The sequence below is a fragment of the Achroia grisella genome, unplaced genomic scaffold (genome assembly GCF_030625045.1).
Source record: "Achroia grisella isolate CSIRO2021 unplaced genomic scaffold, CSIRO_AGI_Agris_v1 utg352, whole genome shotgun sequence".
Taxonomy (NCBI): domain Eukaryota; kingdom Metazoa; phylum Arthropoda; class Insecta; order Lepidoptera; family Pyralidae; genus Achroia; species Achroia grisella.
In genome coordinates this window covers 1,167,358-1,192,302 of record NW_026712812.1, presented here as the reverse complement: position 1 = coordinate 1,192,302, position 24,945 = coordinate 1,167,358, and the positions used below count along the sequence as shown (strand labels likewise).

Below are 24,945 nucleotides of genomic sequence, written 5' to 3'. Positions count from 1 at the left end.
TTTAACTAAGTTACACATAATGTAGACAATAATAAAAACCCTGGACAATTCACATAGCAACTTATAGTTCCAAACAAATCAGAGCTTGTGTTATGAGTACTATACAACTAACACATATACTTAAATACATACTTATACATAGCAAACACCCAGAATAATACAAATAATCATACTCATGAAAACTGCTGTACTGCGCGAAGATTCGAATATGTACTCTAGTCCCATTGGCCAGTTTTACATCTAAGTTTTTCTACTTTCATGAGCCTCGTGCATGCTCGATTAAAGAGTCTAGTGAAAGATGTCTAAGTTAGATATATTTCTAGATCGACTATTTAGAAATGTCTTAAGGCTATAATTTTTAGTCACACAAAATCTTAAATTTGTAAAATAGAACAATATTTTTTAAAAGAGCAACATGCAAGTGTCCAACAAGGACAATCTTTTTAGCTTAACCTGCTTTTTGAATTACCGGTCGAATAAAAAAAACATTCTTTTATTGAGTCTATTTGAATAAACATTATTTATATTTCTAAACCTTACAAAAATATATGATATAGCTGTAAACTGCGACTTTATCTGGTATTTTTAGTTAAAGACAGCCAAAGTTCTTCTTGGTGATTTAACCTATCTTCACGTAAGATTAAAGTATGATCAGCCATTCATTTATAGTATTAATATGGGTGTATGTATAGTAATATACATAGGTATAGACATATTTTACAAAGAAATGGATGAAACAGTTTTGATATCATGATAAGCATTATCATAGTATGATAACTTGATTAACGCGATTAGTCACTGACGAGAATTCAACTATAGAAGGGAAATAACAGGAAGTCGATATTACTAATCATAAAGACTATTTCTACTGTGAAACAATTGAACGTTTGTTTATAATTATAATCTTTATTTAAAATTTAATTTAATTATAATATTTTAATAATTACATCTTAATCTACCGAAATATTTTTTAAAATATAACATTCGAAGTCAAAATATTATATGTGGACGGTGGATTAGAGATCCATATCAATACTATATATATATATGTGAAATTGTCTGTCTATTTGTTACATTTTTACAATTAAACGGCTGAAACGATAGTGAAATTTGAAATGAAGATAGATTGTATTATGAGGACAGATATAGTCAATTTTTATCTCAAAAAATAATCTGGATGGAGTGCGATATCGGGGAAAGTTACTGCAAACAAAGTTGCGGGTAACAGCTAGTATTATTAATGCGATGTATATCTGTCTGTTTGTTACCCTTTCACAACTAAATGACTAAACTAATTTTATTGAAATTTCTTAAAAAGATGTTTGATAAGCTATCTTTATCTCAGAAAAGGTCAATCAAGTAGTTTCTTAAAAATATTGCCTTCATATTGACGGCTTGTTCCGATAGTCGTGAGTTCGATTATTACTACTAGTACTAAAACATATTACTGAGTACTAAAATATATATCTATGTACTAGCTGACCTGCGCAACTTCGTCTGCGATTCATTTTCTCATCTTTTGTAATATTTTTCATTGCAACTCCGCTCCTATTAGTCGTAGCGTAATGTTATATAGATTAGCCTAATATAATAAGCCTTCCTCGACAAAAGGACTATCTAAGACAAAAAAAAATTCAATTCGAGCCAGTACTTCCTGAGATTAACGCGTTCAAATAAACAAACAAACTCTATAGCTTTATCAATTATTTAGTATCCGTAACAGAAGCTTTTGGTAGCTTAACTTTGGTCTAGATGGCGCTGCGTGAATTGTCCTGTGACTATTATTATTATATTGAATAATAGAACAATAATAAATCTCATTCCAGGTATTGAACATCATAATCTTAGTTTTGTACCGCACGGGATACAATGGCGAGTTCCTTGGAGTGGGTGGTACTTGGAACCTGAATGAGGAGAAGAATCCTGACGCTGAGATCGTAGCGTCAGGGGTCATAGTGGGATACCTCATATACACTCTGGTTCAAGTTGTCACATACTTCTTCGGCACCACTGAGCACAAGAGGTGAGCATACGTTTGTGATTATATAGATACTTAACGGACATGGGGAACGAGTAGAGATGCCACGAGACAATCCATATATATTGAGTATCCCCATACAAATAAGAGATTTTTGTATATAAAAATTGTTCAAAAGAATAATAATAGCCCAGAACAATTTAAACAGCGCCATCTAGTCTCAAGTTACGCATGACTTGTCTTATGGGTACGAGGCAACTAATAGATATACCTAAATATTTTTTTGTAAATTCATACAAAATATACACAAAAAAGACACCTAGACAATCATACTCATGAATACATCAAGATGTGAAGAATTGAACCCGTGACCATTGGAGGTAAGGCGGAGTGTTAAACTGCTAGACCACAGAGAATACTATGACGTACGAGGTTGGAGAGTCAAATTTAGTTAATGTACAAGATTATAAGGTTTTGTATCTGAATAAATGTTTATCGCCTATTTTAAATCCATCTAAATATATTATTAGGAAAAATGCTATTTTAATTAAATTTTAAAAATAATTAGTAAAGCCATAAACAATTTAAGATTTGACTTAAACCTAAATGTATGTCATGGTTAATACACAGTTATAAAGATATATTAATTTCCTTTGATTCCATCCTTATGATTGGATAAAAAGATATATGATTTTACACAGCATTCGTGGACCTTACAGAGCCCTGTCAGATATTGTGATGAACTTCGTCGGAGTGTTCATGTGGATCGCAGTGGGTGCTGTCGCCCTCCACTACTGGGGGGATACCAGGGAGAGCAACAGTTCCACTTCGTCTATTCGGAGAAACAAGTAAGTAGAATTCATCTCTCTATAATTACTAATTGGTGGTCAAGTGGCCGAAATTCAAGCATAAGCAATTAATATAACATTCAGTAATACTATAAACAAATAATATTAGTCTATTCTTAATTTGACTACAGACTTTAAGAATACACAAAGGAGTATATATGCATGTGTGTCAACACACACATATAGCATATATACTTTGGTTTAGTGGTAGTGTGTGTAATGTTTTTTATAGTACTTTACGTTTAATGTATTTTTGTGTATAATAAAAAAAAATATTAGCGATCTCCACTGCTTCTCTATATAAACTATAAGTGTGCGACCTTTGCAGTGACCCTTCGAAGCGTAAATTTAGCCAAGAGCAAGAACTCTTCAAATCCAAAGAACTGTTCTTTTGAGTATGTTACAAAACTTGACATATTTCAAATTTGTGGGAATAATCTTTTTCTTTTATTTCTTCTGTTGCTTAATATCGGGCTAGTGTTAAAATAGTAGTAGTTTTACAACTACTACAATTAACGACTAATGCTAAAATTTGTGAAGAAGAAAATATACTACAAAAATACGGTACTGAATAAGTTACTCATTGGAAATTGTTTTCCGATATACATTATATTCTATAACTATAATTTTTTAGGATAAATCAATAATTACTGATTACATCTTAATCAAATCCTGGTGAATTCATAAAGTAGATTAACTGACTCTATGCTTATCCTATTATGATCCACTAGTAACCGGCAGCGTATGCCGTTAGCGCAATCACACACCATAATGTAATTTTCATTCATTAAAAAAAAACATTGCTGTCGTGCGTAAACATAATATTCCTGTTTTATGTTTCAGGTGGGCCTGGCGTTAGGCGCTTTGTGTGTCATACAGGGTGCGGTCTACCTACTAGATACAGCGCTCTCAGTCATTCACTTCACGAAAGAAATGTAAATGTTTCAAGAAAGAAACATTCTTAATCAATAAATTACTTATTTAAATTTAGTTAATATGAAATCGTTATACATTTTTCAGTACTAAGCCAAAGTGAATGCAGAATATTTCTGCATGTTTTGGTTTGCTTAAACCTAAACTTCAAATAATCCAAAGGTTAGATAATAAGCTCGATCGTTATGAACGAAACGAAATATTTATTTGATAGCCACGTTTTAGATGCTACAATATGACATACAAATTAAATTGAGATCTATTCAATATACATTTACAGTACACAAAAAATGAAGAGTAAAATCATAAAAATCATGACTAGTTTAAAACAATATTATGACATGGTACTTAAACTATTATAATTTTATAATAAAAAAAAAATTGTCGTCTTCATTTGTTCGTTGTTCGACTATAGTATTAAATATTTTCATTTGTTTCACTTATATATTTTTTTCTTACATCTCTATTCATTCATCGATATACAGTTTGTTATCATTTTCTCGATATTGTTTTTCAAATATTCATTTCGATATAATATATTGTTATAAATATAATATATTGAAATATAACGTAAGAATATATTATATTTCAATATAATATATATTTGAATTTTCAAATTAATATTGTTACAAAAAAGGGTGATATATGAACTTACAGATATAATTAAGATTTAAATAAATGTCTCACTATTTCATTTAGTGATTAGTTTAAATAATTTCTAAAGAAATGTTTGTTTACCTTTCAATCATATGGGAACGATACTTCGTTATACTTCCTTTTCCATTTAACATTCCAACATTTTTACGATAAGTGAAAATATTCTAGTTACATCGATTCAATTATGTACGTATAAAGTTAAAGTTTTTATATTAAATGTCTTTGATACTATATAAATTATTTTCATTTAACCAAAATTCATTATATAGCAGTGTGATTATTTCTAACAGAGATGTTTTTTGGATGCAGTTTAACACTGCATTAAAGGTGCTACCAAAAATGTTTCTTTGTATATTTTAATATATAAAAAAACAATTACAAATATTTCATATAGGTACAAACTATAATCAAATTATTTGCATTAAATTCTCACCAGAATTTAACACAAATAATTAAATTCTAGTAAGAATACTAGAATTTAATTATTATATATACCTACTGGCTCAGAACTAGATGCAAGATATTTTTCATTACGATAGAAAATACAAATATTCATTTATTTAATGGTCATACAAAAAAGAAACTTATAAATGCGAATTAGTGTAAAAATTAATATAAATACAATTAAAAGGATAGTTTTTTTAAACTAGTGTAAATTCCTTCGCACATGATTATAATAGTTTGTTGGTTATTGGTCAAATCGGTCAGAATTTATTATAAATGACCTTATTTTATTCATAACTATTTTTACTTATCTTTGATTCGTAGTTTATAGGTTGTACGTCAATAAAATAATCGACGTAATTTGTAAATCCTTAAAAGTAAATAAAGTAATTTTCAAGGATTTACAAATTATATCAATTACATTATTGTAATACATATACTTTATGTATAACTTGCAATTTTATAGTAGTGTAGTCGTTAGTAGTAGTATAGTCATATATTGTGACAATCATATTTATTGTGTCATCATTATATTATTGTTTTTACTATTGATTGTTTCTTATTATATGCCAAGAAGTACACATATTTTTTCTGATACAAATAAATAACATTTAAATTGGTATAATGTAAGCTTAATTCTTAAAGTTCAAACCTCTTATACATTACGTCTATTTGGTATTTGGTTATACTCATTTTAATTGGTTAAAAGGAAAAGATGAACAAACATAATTCTACTGCCAAATTATAATCATTATAAGTTATTTTAATAGGCTTTTAGCAATTTATTTAATGTATAAGCTTGTAACAAAAGTACAAAACAGTTTTGTAGAAAAAAAATAGGTTTAGATTTTGCATTCTTATAGATATGGCTAAAATTAATAATTTTAAGAGTCCATCCCATAAACTAATTATTAATTTTAACCGTATATATATGAAACATATTTGTATTGGTATTGAAAAATGTTATAGATTATTTAACCATAAGATTTAGTCCTGTGATACCATTCATAGTATTGTACAAAACATTTGAAATTAAATTGATTTCTAGTATTTACTATACAGAGTTTATATTGCTATGTACATTAATATAAAATTATTAATGATTTTTTGCGTATTCCCACCTTGACTCGTACGATACGAGGTACCAGTAATTTGTCTTATACTTTGTAATAAAATATTGTTCTAGTAAAAATATATTTTAATGTTGCCATTGTCTTTTATTTTATTTACATATTTTTATTTTGAACACAAAATTGTATACATACTTAATGCCTGCCAGTCAACCGTCGCGTTGATCAGAGATGATAGGATGGTGAAATTTCATAATTAATATTGAAATATAAAAACTATTTAAAATATTTTATAAATAAGATACTCAAAATTAGTATATAATAAATATTATACTTCGTGCGAACACGTGGATGCACCTCACTTCTGACGCTACGGTGAAGAGGAGTGAAGGGGTCAAGTCAGATTAGCCCAAGGAAGTAAGTAAAATTTTTAGGCCGAGATGCGGTTATTTTAATATCTATGTATAATAATGTAATATACTGTAACATATCTTACAATATATTACATTAGGGGTATTACTTGTTAGAGGTGGATCGAACATGCCGTCCTGTACCATAGCTTATTTGCCATTACAATTATCACCTGAGAGTCAATAAGATATATAATTACAGGCGTTTCTTTTTCAAAATTCGAACTCAAAACCTTTAAGTATACTTCGAGTTTAAAATGAATGAAAATTTTATAACTGTAAAATATCAATGACCAATGGACGCATTGTTATATGCAATATACATATGTAGGTACATATTACCATGTACTATTTACCATGATATTTGTCGTGACGTCCATATTAATAATAATTAAGGAATTAATGATTCAACAATTGATGGTAGATACAGGAAAAACACAACCGTAGTTAAAGGACGTCATAAGTCGGCAACAGGGATGCACTTTGATGCAAAACGTACTTGTATGTTATAATGCCACTTCACACAATGTGAAACGCCACTACACATCCTGTATGGTTGTAACCCACTCATGCATAGGATATATTACGTATATAACCTTGGAAAGTTTACACTCTCTCCTGAGGAGATAAAAACCATCGCTCCTAAGAGTATCCTTCAATCCTTGTCCCTGATTGATCTAGGCAGCGAACTCTGATAAAGGGCGAGCACAATAGATTTATGTAGTTCGCAGAGCTATAGGTCCAAGCACCTGACAATTGCCCAAACCCCCCAATAAAATAGAAGTATGTTATAAAACAGTAATTTGCCACTTTAATGTATTAACTCTAACATCCATACTAATATTACAAATTCGAAAGTGTCTCTGGTATCTCTTTGTTACATTGTACAATTAAATGACAGAACGGATAGTAATGAGATTTAGACTATATTTTATCTAAAAAAGCAGACAAAGTCGAGGGTAACAGCATTCTAGCTGTTACCGTCTCAATAATAAGAAACTCAAAAAGTTATGAGCAATCTGGTAAAACCGAGACAGGGCAATAATATTAGCTAAGCAAAATTGTGTAATAGGTGCTAGAATAATGATTGTAAATACTTAAATACATACATAATATACATAGAAAACACCAATAAAAACAATCACACTCATGCGTAACGTGCGAGGATCCCAATCCGCAACAACCTTATTTTTAGAAAATTTGAGAATCATTGTCATTAAGAACTTTCTGGATAGCTTCCAAAATTGTTAATTTTCTTGTCTACATGAAGACGTTTTTCTCAGAAGTTAGGCGGTGTGCTAAATCGCTAGACCACCGAGACTCACTCAACAAAAACAAAACAAGCTCTATACCTTCCAGGCGTCTTACTATTGGGTTATTTAGTCCCTGGTTACTTATTAACATGATAAGGAGAAACTGAATAATTACGTAGGGTCAATGTAAGTATCAAATTAATAGGTCATGGGTTAAATCGTTAAATGAGATCTCCTTGTACTCCTTGGTTTGTTCGCTATTCATTAGTTCTATAACCGTTGACTAAGAGTGTTTGTTATAAACCTTATTATTTGTAATCTTATTATTTTAACAGTTCTAAGATATTCTTTAATAAGTAAATTTAGTATTTAAAAAACTACAAATCAATTTAAATATTTGATTGATTATAACAGTCTTCGAAAACGCTCTCCTGTATTTTACACAATATCAATGAATTGTTAGTACAGTATTTTTTAAATTAACTTATAATTAATATTCATTAATCTACTGTCATAAAGTGGTCATCGAAGGTGGATTATTCAATATTTGACCAGTTGGTCACAATATCACCGATATCGAAGGAATTTCTTTGCGAACTGGATTTAGAAGCAGCCACCATTGCGCCGCTAACGGACAGCGTAAGATTTTATTTTTATTAATAACTTTTTTATTAATATTATAGCTCCACCGGAGATTTTGCCAATGTCAAGGTTGGAATGAAATGCAACAGACACTGCATTTTTTAAATCCTTACTAATATTATAAATGCAAAAATAACTCTTATCTGTCGCGCTTTCACGCTAAAACTACTGTACCGATTTAAGTGAAATTTGATATACAGTTAGTCTAGACCCTGAGAATGAACATAGGCTAGTTTTTAATGCGAAAAAGGCAATCATTCAGGTTATTGGGAGTGATATTGTAAAGGCTTGAAAGCGGAGGTAGAAGCTTGTATGGAATTATCGTCATTTTAAAGCTAGAAATTTGAAACTTATTTTTTAGGCTGTTGATTAATCAACAGCTTAAAAAATAAGTTAAAATTAAATGCTATCCATCGTCAGTATTCCATTCACAACATTTAGTTACTAAAGACACATTAACGACTGTCATACCAAATGGAGATAGGCACTTTCATATCGATGTAGTGAATAACATTGCACCTGACACATCTTACTATTATTTGTTACTACAAAGCTGAATTCAGGTCGGAGTAGGTACTTTGTATCAACATTGCATTCAAGTCGAAGGCGTATTTATAGCCATTTTAGGATTATGGTTTGTTTTTTGTGCTTCAATCATCAGGGTCACTTTATACTTTTGGTGTTGGTATGATTCGAAATTAATTAATTATTTGTTAAATATTTTTTTTTTTATTTATACAACTAATGTGCACATTACAAAAAGTAACAGTACATTTGGCGGAGTTAACACCATGCGGTATTTTCTACAAATAAAGTGAATGACTGGTAAAGATTTATAGACTAACATTATTTATATACTACATTGAATGAATTTCATTTCTGTTATCAGTATTAACAAACTAACTAGGTCAGACCTATATTTTGAGGGCTGGGAGTGCGGAATATACTAAAAAGATGTATTATACACTACACAGTTACACTACGCACACTGCACACTACTACATACTTATAAAGCCTTTATGGACGGTCCAGGTGGTCTAGCGGTTTTGCACACCGCTTTACTTCCGATGGTCGCGGGTTCGATTCCTCGCACGGCACAAACATTTGTATTCATGAGTATGACTGTTTGTATCGGTCTGGGTGTTTTCTATATATATAAGTCCTAGGTATTTATATCAGTTGTCTAGTCCCTATAACACAAGCTCTGCTTACAGTGGGATTTGATGGGTCTGTGGTAATTATTATTATTATTAAAAAGTTGGGGTTATTATCCATTGCTGGAAGATCACGACGCTGTCTCGCAAGCTTCTTGACGGCTGAAACATCACTCACGAAGACGACTTTATATAAAGTCTACCTCGGCAACTAAAACTCAAATACACACGTAATAAGATTCCGTTGAGGCCTTATGACTGGTCGAGGTATAGAATAAAAAACTAAATATAGGGTCAAATGGTCAGTTCACGACCAATTAGTAGAACTGTAGTCTTTAAGTTACGTAGCTTTTAAAAATAAAACATTATTATTAATTTATTCATTGCTTAAAGGAACAGTAGGAAGTTCAAACTCACTTTAATATAATAACACTAATTTATTTCTTAAAAGTCAACTGATATTGTCCGAATCAAATTCATCAGCTTAGTGATCATTAATGAATGTGTTCTGTAAGTTCTGTTTATGAAATTAAAACTATCAGCCAGAAAGAACAAATTCAGTTCAATTCAGTTCAAAATATCGTTATTCATGTAGGTCCATTGCAGACACTTATGACAAGTCTAATTAATCTACGGTATGTGATAGTGTAATAATTACACTACGAGTTACTATATAGGATACCCTAATGTGAAAGATATAATAATCACGCATTTTCATTCAAAATAAACTCTTTCCATGCTTTTAAATGTTTATTATCGGAGTTTTCCGTAAAACGGTCCGTGAACAGGTAGGTAAACCGGCTATTTGACCCTATATGCCAGTAATAAAAACATGGCGAAGCGCGAGGCGTGCCTCGGATTAGTCGCGTCAACGCACTCCGTATGTACCAGCATTGTGTATGGCAGTCCAACTGGAATTTGTTTTGGCCCAGCGTAGTACCGACTGAGTACCGTTGTACGCTGAATGCAAGTAGTTTGGTATTATTTCACTGACTTTTTGTGGCTATACTTTGTTAGTAATTATATTGATTTCGTTTTAGCTATTGGTCAATTCACAACATTGCTATCTCATCAATATTAGGAAAGAATCACGCCTTAGATATTTAAAGGAAATGATATTTTCATTGTAAACTTGCCTAAAATACAAATTAAAATGACGCCTTAAAAAGTATATATGAAATGAGTTCTTATCTGAAATTGTTAGTCCTATTTCAAGTCAATTTCAAGCTACACTACAAAACAAGACTTTCTAATACTAGTAAGCAATCATAAGCTTCAGAATAAAGTTGTTCACGCTATACAACTAGAAGGCACATATATATATACATCGTATATATATATATACACATAATACAATTAAATTAAAAAAAAAATTCATTTGTGTAGGACATCTTAATCAGTTATGTCGTTCAAGTTTTTGTATTAATGTTTTTTCCTACCATCAAATCAGGCTAAAGATTCAATCGAGAAGAACTGGCAAGAAATTCAACCGAATTTGTTGCCAACATGAACCTTTATATATGTCATTTAAGTAATAGTTTAGAGAGTGGCTTTGCTCAGTAAATATGCTCGAACAGTAATTTTGTGCCGGACAATTTTGAACTCCCAACCACGGCCACTACGCTCTCCTAACATAAAATCCAAGTTTAGAATATAGTTATAAAATTTAATTGCAAGTAAATAATATGTTTTGAAACGTTTTTCTGCAATTAGCGAACGTGATTAGCCGCCATAAAGGTCGTTTACCTCTATCTCCTCCTAGTCTATGGGCAGTGTCGATGGGTCGCGCGTGCACGGAACGCATTAACTGTAGGTCGGTAAGGGACCCGCTATTAGCATAAAAAGTAGGTGGCTCTCTTGACAGTTCGCTTGTTTAGTGACTTTAAATCACTTGGTAATAACTATGAGTAGTTTTTAATGTTATATTCTCCATTCTCCGCTGTATAGGATTATAATGGATATACCATTGTAATTACGCCAAAATGACGGTAAAGATACACCCTGAATAGCACTGCCCTCCTTTCTTTGCCATTTATATATTTTTTATTTATGAATAAAAATGATAATCAAATAGCATACGATAAATAAATACGCAGTCAAAGTTAAAGTCAAAATTATTTATACATATAGGACACTTTTAGCCACTTATGCAAGTAATAATTTAGCTACTTCAACTGAAAACAACTGGAAATAAATTCAACTGGTGTATCTGAAATTAATTTATCAGTTTCTATTTCATTTTCAAAATTTGGGGCGGTGTGCGTGTAGAGCCGAAACTATTAAAGTAACTAGAAATGCCCCCAGAAATACGAAATTTTTAACTATTTCTATACTCTATCTTCTCTATCTTTACTTTTAGAAGATTATAGTAATTTTGACCAAAAGCATGTATAACCAGAATCTAAAAGTATTGTTTTACTTGGGATACAGCAAATATGTTAGTTATTGTGTTGGACTTAACCTTCTTAGTAACCTAATAAATAAATAAATAAGTTCAACAGAATTATCTAGTACAATAATATAATAAGTAGATCACATACATTGAGTTCAAATGAATAAAGATCTTAGCGATCCGTAGTTTTTGCGTGGCTCTATACTATAACATAAAGGGCATAGTGTCATTTAGACAAATATAGGTCAGAGTAACAACCTTCGTGAACGCACCCCCGACCACTGCAGGAGCTTTGGCGCCAAAACTGGCGCCACAATGGCGGCGACGCGCGGCTGTCGGGAATATTCGGGACGCTCGGCGTTGTACGAACTTAACCGGGACGCTACGTCTACTTCGGGATATCACAATCTTGCAGTTTTCCAATATTTCCAACTATTTCATAATATTATTATTTATTATAGTAATGGAATTCACTAAATCTTAAATAGATTTTTTTAATTGAACCGTCGAAGAAATAAAACTTCTTGTTACTTGTCGCCATAACTTGAATACGGAAAAATTAAATTATCCCGAATAAAAGAAAACTATTAAATTGCAACTGTGAACTACATCGATTACCTTTCAAACAAAAAAAAATGTATTATAATCAGTCCATTCCTTTAGAAGTAATGATGCCACATAATGACACACGGTATGTCGTACTTATAACAGTATAGACTAACAGTGTCGCCCACAGATGACCTAAGAACAATAAGTAAACCAGATGACTGTATTAAAATTATTTTAAACAATATTCTATTATTTTATTTTGTAATAATAATAATTACTTTGTCACATAGTGACAGATGTAAACAATCAGATTAAATTATAGCCACAGATGTATTATACTACTAACCTATCTCAAATATTTATAGGTAGGTACTAATCTTATTTCTTCAAACTTATTACAAATATATAATTTATATAAACTCTTTATCGAATAAATATATAAATATATTTACATTTGTAATAAAGTTGTATGCACGTATGTATAATACTACTAACATATTTCAAATATTTATAGGTTCTAATCCTATTTATTCAAGCTAAGTACAAATTTATATATTTACTTATCCGATTAAATATATAAATATATTTATGTTTGTAATAACTTTGAACTAATTTCTTTCATAAATAGTATAAAATAAAATCGCTGACCCAGTCATGTCTACTTCACCGCTTAATTCTAAATCACGCGTATCTTGCTACGGTTTCGCTGTCTTTTAGACATGCCTCATGATCGCTTTATATACACAATTTTTGTTAAAATTATTATATATTAATTATATATTCATAAAATTGGCTTGTATTATATATTGTTTGAAATGATCAAAGTCAGTTCGGGCTGGTGGTAAATCCTAACTAATATTAATAATACGAAAATTAGACAAATGATCGCTGTAGACTTCGACTTCGACAGATATAGACTTTGGATAAAGTCATCTTTATTTGAGTAAAGCTGTTTGTTTTGTAAATTGTGTTTTCGTTGCAGAGTAAAAGTAGTAGTAGAAGATAAGAGTGTGCTCACTTTAACATGATCAACAACAACCATGTGACGCTTTAGTTGCTACGTTCCTCTCTTTTAGGAAATGCGCCAATAGAATGGCGCCGTTTGGCCTGAAATTTATACTATAAGCCCACTCTAATTTCTAATTGGTTTGGACAAATACATATTATAGGACAGAATATGTAATAATACACCTTATACTATAAAATTTGCGCGGCTCCGCGTGAATAAATAATTGGCACCAGAACAATACTCCATACAGCCCAATAACATTTGCCGTGAGTACAAAGAGGTATTGTATTGTTCCAATCATACATGTATCCTTGCTATAGCTATACTTAAAGACTGTTTCGTAAATGGTATAAACAGCACGTTTAAATGCGCTGTGGGAGCAATAAAAATATTTTGGTAACACGTAAAAAGAATTGGCATTTCAAAAATTAATAAAGGGTTTGTTCCGTGTAAAATTTTGATGTATCAATAATAGTTTAAGATTTAATTCCACAAAAATAAATCTTGATAGAATAGGTGTGTATGGGTTTAACATATTAATGTAGAATCGTTCGAATGTCTTTTAACTTTCACATTTTCAGAATTTATTCATCAATATCGAAATCAACTTGACATATTTCTGAGAAATAATGCTGCTCTTTTACGACATCCTAAACTTACTCGACTCGATATGAATAATGTGAAATTCAAGAGTATCTCTACTATAAGGGGCACGTGATTGAATGTAGAGTTTTTTATCATATTGTTACACATCAGAGATAAAATATCAAATTTTTTTGGCGTTACTGGGACTGCAAATAAGCTAACGATCCACATGAACGCAAGTGGTAACAGTAAATAACTCGTTTGGTACGGATACCTCATTATTACGTGATTCGCGCATGCGTTGCCATTCCATAAGAACTAAGACAACATGGCTTTTATCCTGAAATTTCACAGCATAATCTGCACCCTACAACCAGTACACAAAGCAAGTTACTTGGTGCTTAAACTAGGTGACTTTTTAGTCTACCTCTGGGAAAGATAAAATAAGAGTTTTAAACAGTATTCTTTTCAAGTTATTGTGACTATAGCAAAAAGTAGTAAACCATATAATGACGCGATGGCCTTGCGCATGCGTTTATTCCATGGTCGTCATAGAGGCCACGCTTGTAAAAACTAACGGGCTAAAAACAGTGAAAATTCAACTAACAGTACTTTAATATCCTATTGATGGATATGCGTATATTTTTCATAGAGAAACTTTGTACGCGCGTGTAAAACCTCGTCTGCATAGACTGTCGTACCTGATTTTACCGTCAGAACAGAATAAAATAAATAAAATTCTTTATTCATATAAATGTAAGCACTTTGGAACTGTCATTACTTATTTGTTTAATCTACCGCTCATTCGAAAAACTATCTCATCACAATGAGCTCAGCAAGAAACTTGCGTGTTGCTCTTTTAAATAATTCAGTTATTAGTTGCTTCGCAAGCTGTTTCAAATACATACAGCAGTCAAATAACGGGATAAGATGCACGACATCTTAGTACTCTAGAATGATATCATAGTAGTGGTATCTCGGGTGTCAAATGATAACGTGATGTCCGTGGTGCTATTCATGTACATTATCATCAGATGGACTTTCGGCTTGTTTAACTTCCGATTACATAAAAAAAACGTATGTGAATGTAACTAACGTATGTAATTTATAAGTGTAGGTGACAGTTTACCTTTACTCAGATCAACTGTTTTCAGGTTTGCCATTTCAAATTAGTCAGACCGACAAAAAACCATGACAGTACTCCTTTATTAGTAACATATAGAGTAATTAAATACTGGAACAGACCATGTACGTACAGGAAAAGTACTCAAATTACCTATATGATAACTAGTTACTATACGTAACAATGGCACTGGCAGGTATTGTTATTAGCAGCTGGACCATCATTCTTTATATATTTTTTTATATTACATATACTTCTTTATAAAAAAAAACGTATAAAACAGTAAATGTAAAATGACACTCTTTTATACGCGCTTTTGATATTAATATACAAATGTAATTATTTCTGTATTTTTTTTAATAATGGTATATATTATATTATGGGAGGGATATTATAAGATGCAATAAAATATTGACTATTGAGTTTTTAATAAGATTACTTGATTAGTGTCGAACTGAAATGCCAAAAGTAACTTCCTATTTTCAACCAGTTGTCTCTCTGAAGGTAGTCTGTAACATACTCTCGTATGTTACAGACTGCCTTCAACAAAACTGAACGTAATTGGAAGACTGCTAGGTTCCTTATTTAAAATAAAAAAATAATCACATTGTTTCAGTATTTCTTATATATATAATTTACTTTGTATTGAATATTGAAACCTAAAGGAATTTGCGTTTATAGACAAAAAATTGGAAGTTTAGATATGTCTGTCTAAGTATGTGCTTTTCTATTATTTTACGTTTTATCCTCTTTCTATTTTGCATTCTGTAGACGCATATTTACCATAACTCTTTTTATATGCCTCCTTAAAAAACTATCATTACAATTAAACTTAATGATATTTTAATTGTTAATTAAATCGTTTTTTAAGGAAGGACATAAAAAAAAAATAACAAATAGCATTTCATTAAATTACTAATTAGGTATAATAAACCGGTAATTCTCTACAGGGATAGATAACAAGAAATAGTCACCAGTTGATGTTTTTATAAGTACATAGGTACCACTATATTTTCCTATTATAAATAATAAATTATTATGACTAATTAATATATAATTCATTTTATGACTAATCAAATGAATTATGTAGAAAACGAGACTGAAATCAGGACTTCAGTTAGTCATAGACAGTGACGAATTTTCAGGCTCCATTTTCATTTTAATATTGAAATTCTATGTAAGTCGAATTAAGAGGAAAATCTCCAAGCAACTATATGATAATAAACAGGAATAATCGAGTACAATAAAAGGAAATAGTTTTCAAACAAACTACTTTGAGGTCATATGGTCTGGTTGATTGCTGACATCGGTAATTCATAAAGGGAACTTAAAACTATTGTCATTAGCGGATATTAATATAAATAGATAGATTTCTATGAACGTTCGTAAAATAGATCTGATGACATTACAATATAGGAAGACAATCAAATCAAAATAATAATGTCTTTTATATATCGATGGCCTCGGTGGTCTAGCGGTTTAGATGGTTCGATTCCTCGGACGGTACGAACATTTATTTCATGAGTATGATTGTTTGTATTAATCTGCGTGATTTCTAGGTATATTATGTATGTATTTAAAAAAATTATCCTCATTAGATTTATAGCCTATCTGTTTTATGATGTATATGTCTTACTATAAAGTTATGTCTTACTATAAATATTACTATAAAGTTTTATCAAAATCTGGTTTGTAGTTCTTGTGTGAAAGAGTAACAAACATCCATCTATACTCATATCCTTTCGTGTTTAGAATATTAGTAAGATAGTAAGGTATATTATATTATACAATAAATATTTCTAAATTAAACTAATTTTAACTACATGTATACCGATTAACAATACTCGCATAGTTATCACGGCATACAACGTGCGTGTGCGCAGTGCGCATATTATGCAGTTATGCTGCGCGCTGGCTTCTAGACCGGAAAACGCTAGAAAGTGGCTTTTCAATTTTCGAATAACTACATAATAAATGGTAGCTGTTTTATCCTATACATTCGAGTTAATTGTTTACAAGAACACTGTAACATAATTCAATGTAAAAATATTGCAACACACTTAAATTTGAACAAAGAATGGCGGTTTATCAGAATTAACTGGCCAGTATTCTTTAAGTTATTGTTTTATTATTTTTAATTATGTAAAATTGTTGAATAGTTTTTGGCCAAAGCAGCAGGCAGGACGAACAGCTTCGAAAGGATTTTATTATGTGATGTTTTATTATATGCATATTATGTACAAAAAGTAGTTGCGATTTAAAAATAAATTATACATCACAGTAACTCATGTATATAGTATAGTTTAGTTTATCATGTAGTACACAAAAAACGCATCAAACGTCTGCCGTCTTGCTTGAACTTGCTTTCTTTTAACGCATATCTTTCAACACAGTTTCAACAGTCCATCCATCTATTTTGCGGTCGTCTTCTTCTTTTACGTTTCATTTAAATATATCCTTTAAAATTGTGTAGCTCCATTTATTTGGACATGGTTGAAAAGAGGATTAATTAGTAAATTAATCTATGGTAATTACTTCGTGCTCGGAAGCTATGGATATGTCATATTATTTATTATTCCTTTCATAGTATGGAGGGCACGTAAAACTGACACCGTCAGTCACGTCAGAACCTTCATTTACAACAATGGCAACTTGGAAAGTCGTGACACAAGGGGGCGCTCAGTTCACACGATTATTATTAGTAGGTAGCAGCGATAAGTTTTATCTAATACATAGAAGTAGTTTGTAGCCTGAAGCCTCAGGCTTCTAGGAGGAGGCAATCGCGTTTGTGAACAAATATTTTGCACAGAAAAACGCCGAGTACTATTTGGACGGGTTGGAGAGATGGGAATATCGCTGTCCTGTTCAGCGCGTTTACGTAATTGGTTAATTTTGAATTTGTATTTTTCTTGTTCATGTTTTGAACGACTCTGTGTATAATATGTATGAAGCCATACACCCATAGGAGTCATACAAAACTATTGACACTAACAAAGAAACAATGGCTAGTACTTACGTTACGGGATACGGATTAATCCAACAACGCACATTATGTGTAACCGATTATGACGCATGGCGTTGTCCCTAACTGCACTGAGAATGCAATCACTGCGTGACGACCAGTATTCAAGTGTAAAATACAAAATTTGCAAAACTAAATAACATTGAAGTGTCGGTTTGTAATTCCAAATTAACAGCTTGTCACTTGACACATAAAATACGGTACTTCATAAAAAAAACAAATGTTTGTTTGTCTGTTTTTGCTAATCTCAGAAACACCTGACTGATTTTGACGGGATTTTTCACTCGCAGAAATCTGATGTTATAAGGAGTAACTTAGGCTACTTTTATATTAGAAATTGTATTTATTTCCATAAAAAAAAACTTTTATTCCACGCGGTCAAAGTCGCGATATACAACTACTTAAATTAAGTAAAAGCGTTTTCAAAAAATAGTATCTCTAAAAGTGTATCTATTATTTCGCTAAGCGTTATTTTCACTGCAAAATCTAAATTCTAAGCCGATTGTGATAATTCCTCGGACTCTCTGTTTTTGCTATAAATCATCTCATTAAAGACTTATTACTTTACTTTTACTCTACTTTACTCAAGTTAAAGAGTTAACTATAACTATAGGAATCTATAGTTATAGTTAACTCTTTAGTTTGAGACTGGATGTGGATGAAAATATGAACATACTCCAACGAGCAATGTGACAACTTATGTGCTATAAAATGTTTATGTGTATAAATAAAGTTAAACATTGCATATTGACTGAGAGTATTATTCAGAAAATACCTTAATACCACAAGGAAGAGATTAAGCTGTATTTAGTTAGGAGAAACCCGTAGAGAAAATATCGTGGTTAAATCCTGGTGATCTTAACTGACTTAACTTCGCAGTTATACCATCATCCTCCAATGGAATCAATCCAAACTCCAACTCCAAACAGTAGCATAGAGGTTGTTAATAATGTGGACAGTTGACCCCATTGCTAACAATATACCACGACACGTTGCCCTCCAAGAGGTTCCTACTAGAAACCATCATGATAAATTCCTAGTGAATTTGTAATGATAGGCTAACTGACCTGGCCTCATGTTCATCTTATTGCTCTTCTCTGGTGACCCGCCAGCATAAAACGTTAGCCCAGGAGGATAATGATGATGACGATGATAAAGTTTTGTTTTAAATTCATAGTTCTGTTATTGCACAATTTTTTGTTTATACTTGACTTTTTGTCAATTGTGGATATGAATCTTTGTATTCCTAGTGCTTTTCTCGTATTTTCTATTTGTCTATGTGTATTTTCATAAGCAATTCAATTAACCACCCATACAATTCTATTATTCAAGATGCTAACGACTAGGTGTCATAAAATATGAAACAAAACAGCCTACCTCGAGTGGCTCTGTTCCATTATTAGCTAAATTAAATGTTTCGCAATATTGATGGTGTTTTGAACACGACGATAGTTCATTAGAACAGATGTAGGCTACTATTGAACTATTAGAACGGTTAACAAAATAGAACATACGTACTCGATAACAAAAATACATGTGGGATATAAATAATGTACTTTAAAATTGTAATGGTGTCGAACAGTAGACGTAGTGTTCTACAGGTATAATCTGATTTCTTTATATGTGGTATATAAAAAAAATATGTTGAAATCGAATATTACAGAATCATATTTGGACATATTATTTTGTATTGAAATTTCGTTGTTTGGTGCGATTCTGAACTTTCTTTCTTGGTGTTAGTCTCGAAAAATCTTTATTAACAAATACATCAGTACAATTTTATACATTTAGTCCCGGCTTTCGAAATAGATAAACCTGAGCCTCAGAGGCCAGTTCCTGCCAACATACTATAAATATGTATAGAGAAATTTGTAGTCAGTTGTATACATATATATACCTACAGGGGAAAAATGATTGTCCAAAATTTTATTATTTAGTAAAACTTTTGAATATCAAAAAAAGACCAAATATTTTTGTTCCATGTTATTTGATTTGATGTATTATAATTATTTCTTTATTAATAGTTTCGATAAAAGACATGCATGCTGAAGACGGTTTCAACAATATTCCAAGCTTTTATATAGAGCCTCCCTACTCAAGAAGTGATTTAAAGAAAAGCAGTAATTGACAGTGGAGAAATTAGATAATTCTTTCCTACCCAATACCTACTTTTAGGGAGTGCTATCATCATTTAAACGAAAATTAAGTGCGCCTTGCCTATATTAAGTATCCTTCATCGAGACTTCAGTTATTATTTAGTTATGTTAGGTGAGTTAAACTTTTCTAAGGAAAATTTCTAAATAAATAAAATTATGCACAGATAATAATAAATTCTTTACCTTAAATATTATATTATCATATATTTACATGAATGTGTCATAATTTTACAATGAATGAAAATTTGGCTTACGTGCTACGGGTACAAGACGTCACTACGTCACCGATTCCACATTTTCCCGGCCATTTTAACTTGACACCCTGTGTCCCCTTCTCTGTGAACTGTGACGACGACAGCAGGGAGCAACTAACAGCTGTCAGAGATCATTAGATTCTCTAATGAGCTATAGAGGAACGGTAGTGCTTGCCGCAACGATAGTCGCCTCGCGTCCTACACTGAACGCACTCGTTTCCCATTGAGCTTTGTGAACGCATCGCAAGCGCGGTTCAAACTCGCGCCATAAATTAAATTTCAAATTAAAAGTGGAAGTGTTTTAAAATAAAAAAAAATATTGTGCTTCTAAAATTGAAAGTGCTATTTCCGGAATTCGAATTAGTTGTTATTGGTGAGATTTTCATTTTAATTATTAAATATTATTTATGTTATAAATAATATTAAATGTCTCTATATATACATTTATAAATGTATATATAGATACATTTAATTATAAATTTAATATACATACATGAACATATAATAAATTAACGATATTATTATATAGAAATATGCCTCATTTATATTTGGCTTTTAAGTTGTGTTATTGACCGTTGCAAAGATAAGCAAGAATGTTAGTAATTTATCCTGTTTTATTAAGTTATGTCTATATGTAGTAATCCCTTAGGAAATATTCAACATTAACATAGAACGCATCCTTCTCTGACAATAATTATAATCTAATTTCAAATATTTCCTTGTAAATGATTTAGTTATTTTTTATTCTATATTATTTAGAGGGATTTACCTTTTGAAGACGTTTCAGGGTGCCAGCGTAACTCATATAATCCGAGTAGATTCAACTATAACTGATTACATGAAATCAACCGTAAAACAAATCATTAACCCCAGGATAAACAACAGGGTGATTATCAAAAATAACATGAAAAACTGTTTTGTTTACTTCCTTCAAATTGTTATTTAAGTGACCTACTTAGATCAAGCTACTAGGTGTTATTCGCGAATTAATCGATTTTTTTAAACAAAACAACATGTCCTGTATGACGAGGACGTAATACAGTCTTAACATCAAAACATTGAAATAGGTTCAACAGTTAGTCTTACAATACTTTAGTCATACGAAATTGTTGGCTTTTCCTAACTTAGGAAAATGGTCATATATCTAAAATACATATTACTATATATATTTTCGACTCTGAGGACTTAAATAATTGAGGATAAAAATAAAAAAAGATATTTTCTACGTATATTATATATGTATTTACAAAAAATATATATTCTAGTATTTGTATCAGTTATCTAGCACCCAGAAGACTAGCTCTGCGTACCTTGGGACTAGATTGTGAGTTGTGAATTGTCCAGGGGTATCATTATTATCATAATTGTTATCAAGAAGCTTCTACGCCTCTGTGAGAAGCTTGGCGGACTATTATAATAGATACTACTCACGCACACACATTTTTTTTAACGTAATTGTAATAGAATATACACTAGTACCCATAATACAAGCTCTGTTTGTCTGCTGCTCTGCTTGGCTCTATGTGGATTTTTCGGAGATATTGTTATTATAAAAGTACCTACTGTGGAATTTAGAGCTTCCCTTAGACAGTCGGTTAAATATGAATGGGTAGCATGATCCCACGTAGTAATTATTTAACAATTTTTATAACTGTAAAGAAAATTATGGAACTAAGTGAGGAAAGACAATGGTGTACATTTGCGTAGGCAGAATAATTTAATATGTAAATAACATCCCACAAGTTGTGGTCTCAAAGATAAGTGGAATTATAGTAGGAATGTTCTGATATCTAATTATAATTGAAACCAAAAGCAGATTTTTTAAAATATATCCGTGTTAATAAATATCATTAAAATAAAGGTGTTGTACATAGATCTGTCGATATTGCATGGTTTATTAGTATAAATTCACCAAAATATATATATGATGATATTACAAACAAGACAGTATATGATGATGGATGTTTGTTATTCTTTCGCGTTAAAACGATTGGTTCAATTTAAATGAAATTGAGTACACAGATAGATCATATTCTAGATTAAAAAATACAATATTTTAAGCCAAATTTCAGCAAGCAGAGACGCAGTATATAGATAGTTACTAATACTAGTGGTCGAAATTAGACCATAATTAACTTCAAGTATAAGCTTGAACATTATTAAGTTTCTATTGTCAAAGATTATGTGTGTGTTTCAAATACATGGTTATTATTGTAATGTTATTTTTTATTGATTTAATGTATGTTTTATTCATAATTTGAAAAGAACAGCATTCTGCACTCCTCTATGTAAAGTATAAGTGTGCGAGATACTATACTCCTTCGTCCGCGCAATTTTCTTAAGAAAAAACTTTGTATTCATTTTCATAAAATATTAATACAAAGTTTTTTCTTCACGTATTAATATTAGGATTATAAACGTCGCAAGTTATTTACTTCGTGTTACGTCGTAACAAATCAACTGCTATGTTTGGCACCCACAAAATATTTGGCATGGAAAACAAAGGTTACTTTTTATCCGGGTCAATCGATATTTCCTGGTCATGTGGACGATACCGCGGGTGAACACTAGTATTTAATAGTACCTATTCTATAATATACTTATGGTTTTTTAACAATAATATGAGTGTTTCAATGGTATATTGGTTTTGGCACATAGCCTTACATCTGATGGTTGCTGTTCGATTCCTCGGATCTGTAAGTTAACATTTGTATGCATGTAATCATTAATACTATTGTTTGTATCGGTATGTGTGTTTTCTATCTATATATTATTTAGGTATGTATTTACAAAATAAAATGTATCTTAGTACATTTATAGGCTGTCAGTTCCGGAATACAAAAGCTTCGCTTAGCTAGGACTAGATGGCGCTATGTGAATATGTCCTAGATCCTATTATTATATTAAATTAGCAGCCTAAAGACACAAAAAGGTGAACTTAATATAAAGTATAATAGAACAGTTAACTCGAATCATATACTAAATATTTATTTAAAAAAGCTGATTTCAAAATCAACTCTATTTTTATTATAACTAAACTAGTAACTAACTAGCCTAATGAATTATTGTAGAATTAATTACAATGAATACCGCTGTAATATCCGTGAAAAAGTAGTTACATTACTTTTAGACTGGTTCTAAATCCTAGTTTTCCAAGTTACCGACTATTGTAATAACAGGTGTATTAATTGCAGTTACCCAGTTACGTATAACATAATAGAAACTAATACGACTATCTACATATTAATACGTAAAGCAAAACTTTGTACGCCTTTTGCGAAGTTACGTGGACGGAGGAGTATGAATATACACACTTATACTTTATATAGAGAAGGAGTACAGAATGCTATTATTTGTCAAATTATGCACAAAAATACATTTATTAAATAAATAATCTTTACCCAACCCTACCATGTATTTGAAATAATAAAAAGTTCATTGTTTATTGTTAAAATCAGTCAAATTCAAATTTACATCGCATCACCCCGCGCGCGCTATCACCTTTTCGCTCAACTTTCATTTTGATTTTTATCCTATTGCTAGGAGAACGTCCATTACTTTATAATCTCTTCTTCCTCTTGAATTAGGCTATTAAGAGCAAAAAGTTTTTTTTAATCCGTTTAGTAGTACCAGAGTAAACTGTGTTTAAACAAACACCTAAACTCTTCAGTTTTATATATTAGAAGAATAGATAACATAAAACATTTGATATCATACAGATATATAAAAATAAAATAGATACAGCTTATACTTTTTCAAATTCCGAAATCATTCATTTATAGGACATTTTATGCAATAACCAAGTCAAGTTTTTTGTATTAATATTTCTTTTCCTACCTAAAGATATATGTACGTTTAGGTATTAGTTGAAAAAAAAAATATACTAGGATTAAAAAAAAAATTTCGATAATAAGGATCCAATTGTATTGAAATACAATTGGACAAAAAATACAATTGGTCAAAACAAATCTACATATATGCTCAACTTCTACTTTGTAAGCGAATAAACAATACAAAATGTGGACGCAATCCAATTAGTAAAATGTAAAAAAATGTCACACAAATCATTTAGTTTCACCATTCTGCGAAAAAATCTATTGGAAAGATTTATTGAAAGTGGCTGGCGCGGTGCGGCGCGGCCGGGTGCGTGCCGACTGCGTTCCGTTCCACTGATTGGCATTCAGTTGGCTTATGATTTATGTATACAATTGGCCTGTGATATATGCTTTTCTAATATACCTATATATGTATGTACTTTGAGAAATATTATTGTCCTTTCAACCGTCATTAAAAAAGGGCGATTTTGCGATACTTCCGTTAATCCTACACAGATTTTCACGATTGCCTTATTAATCAATGATGAGTTTACTCCCATTTTGTATACATACTAATCTGTTAAAATGAAGTAATTTTGTGAAAAAATATATTACTATTCTAATAAACACAATGTATATAACTTTCAGTAT

General features: G+C 31.0%; 1 protein-coding gene and 1 pseudogene across 1 annotated transcript in view; one reads left to right on the top strand and one right to left on the bottom strand.

Annotated features, from left to right (window-relative positions):
* The window catches only part of LOC131843830 (adenylosuccinate lyase-like), a 51,669-nt gene that overhangs the window by 15,316 nt on the left and 11,408 nt on the right, over window positions 1-24,945 (bottom strand). The window lies entirely within an intron of this gene.
* LOC131843831 (uncharacterized) overlaps window positions 1-24,945 on the top strand; it is a 42,711-nt pseudogene that overhangs the window by 9,588 nt on the left and 8,178 nt on the right.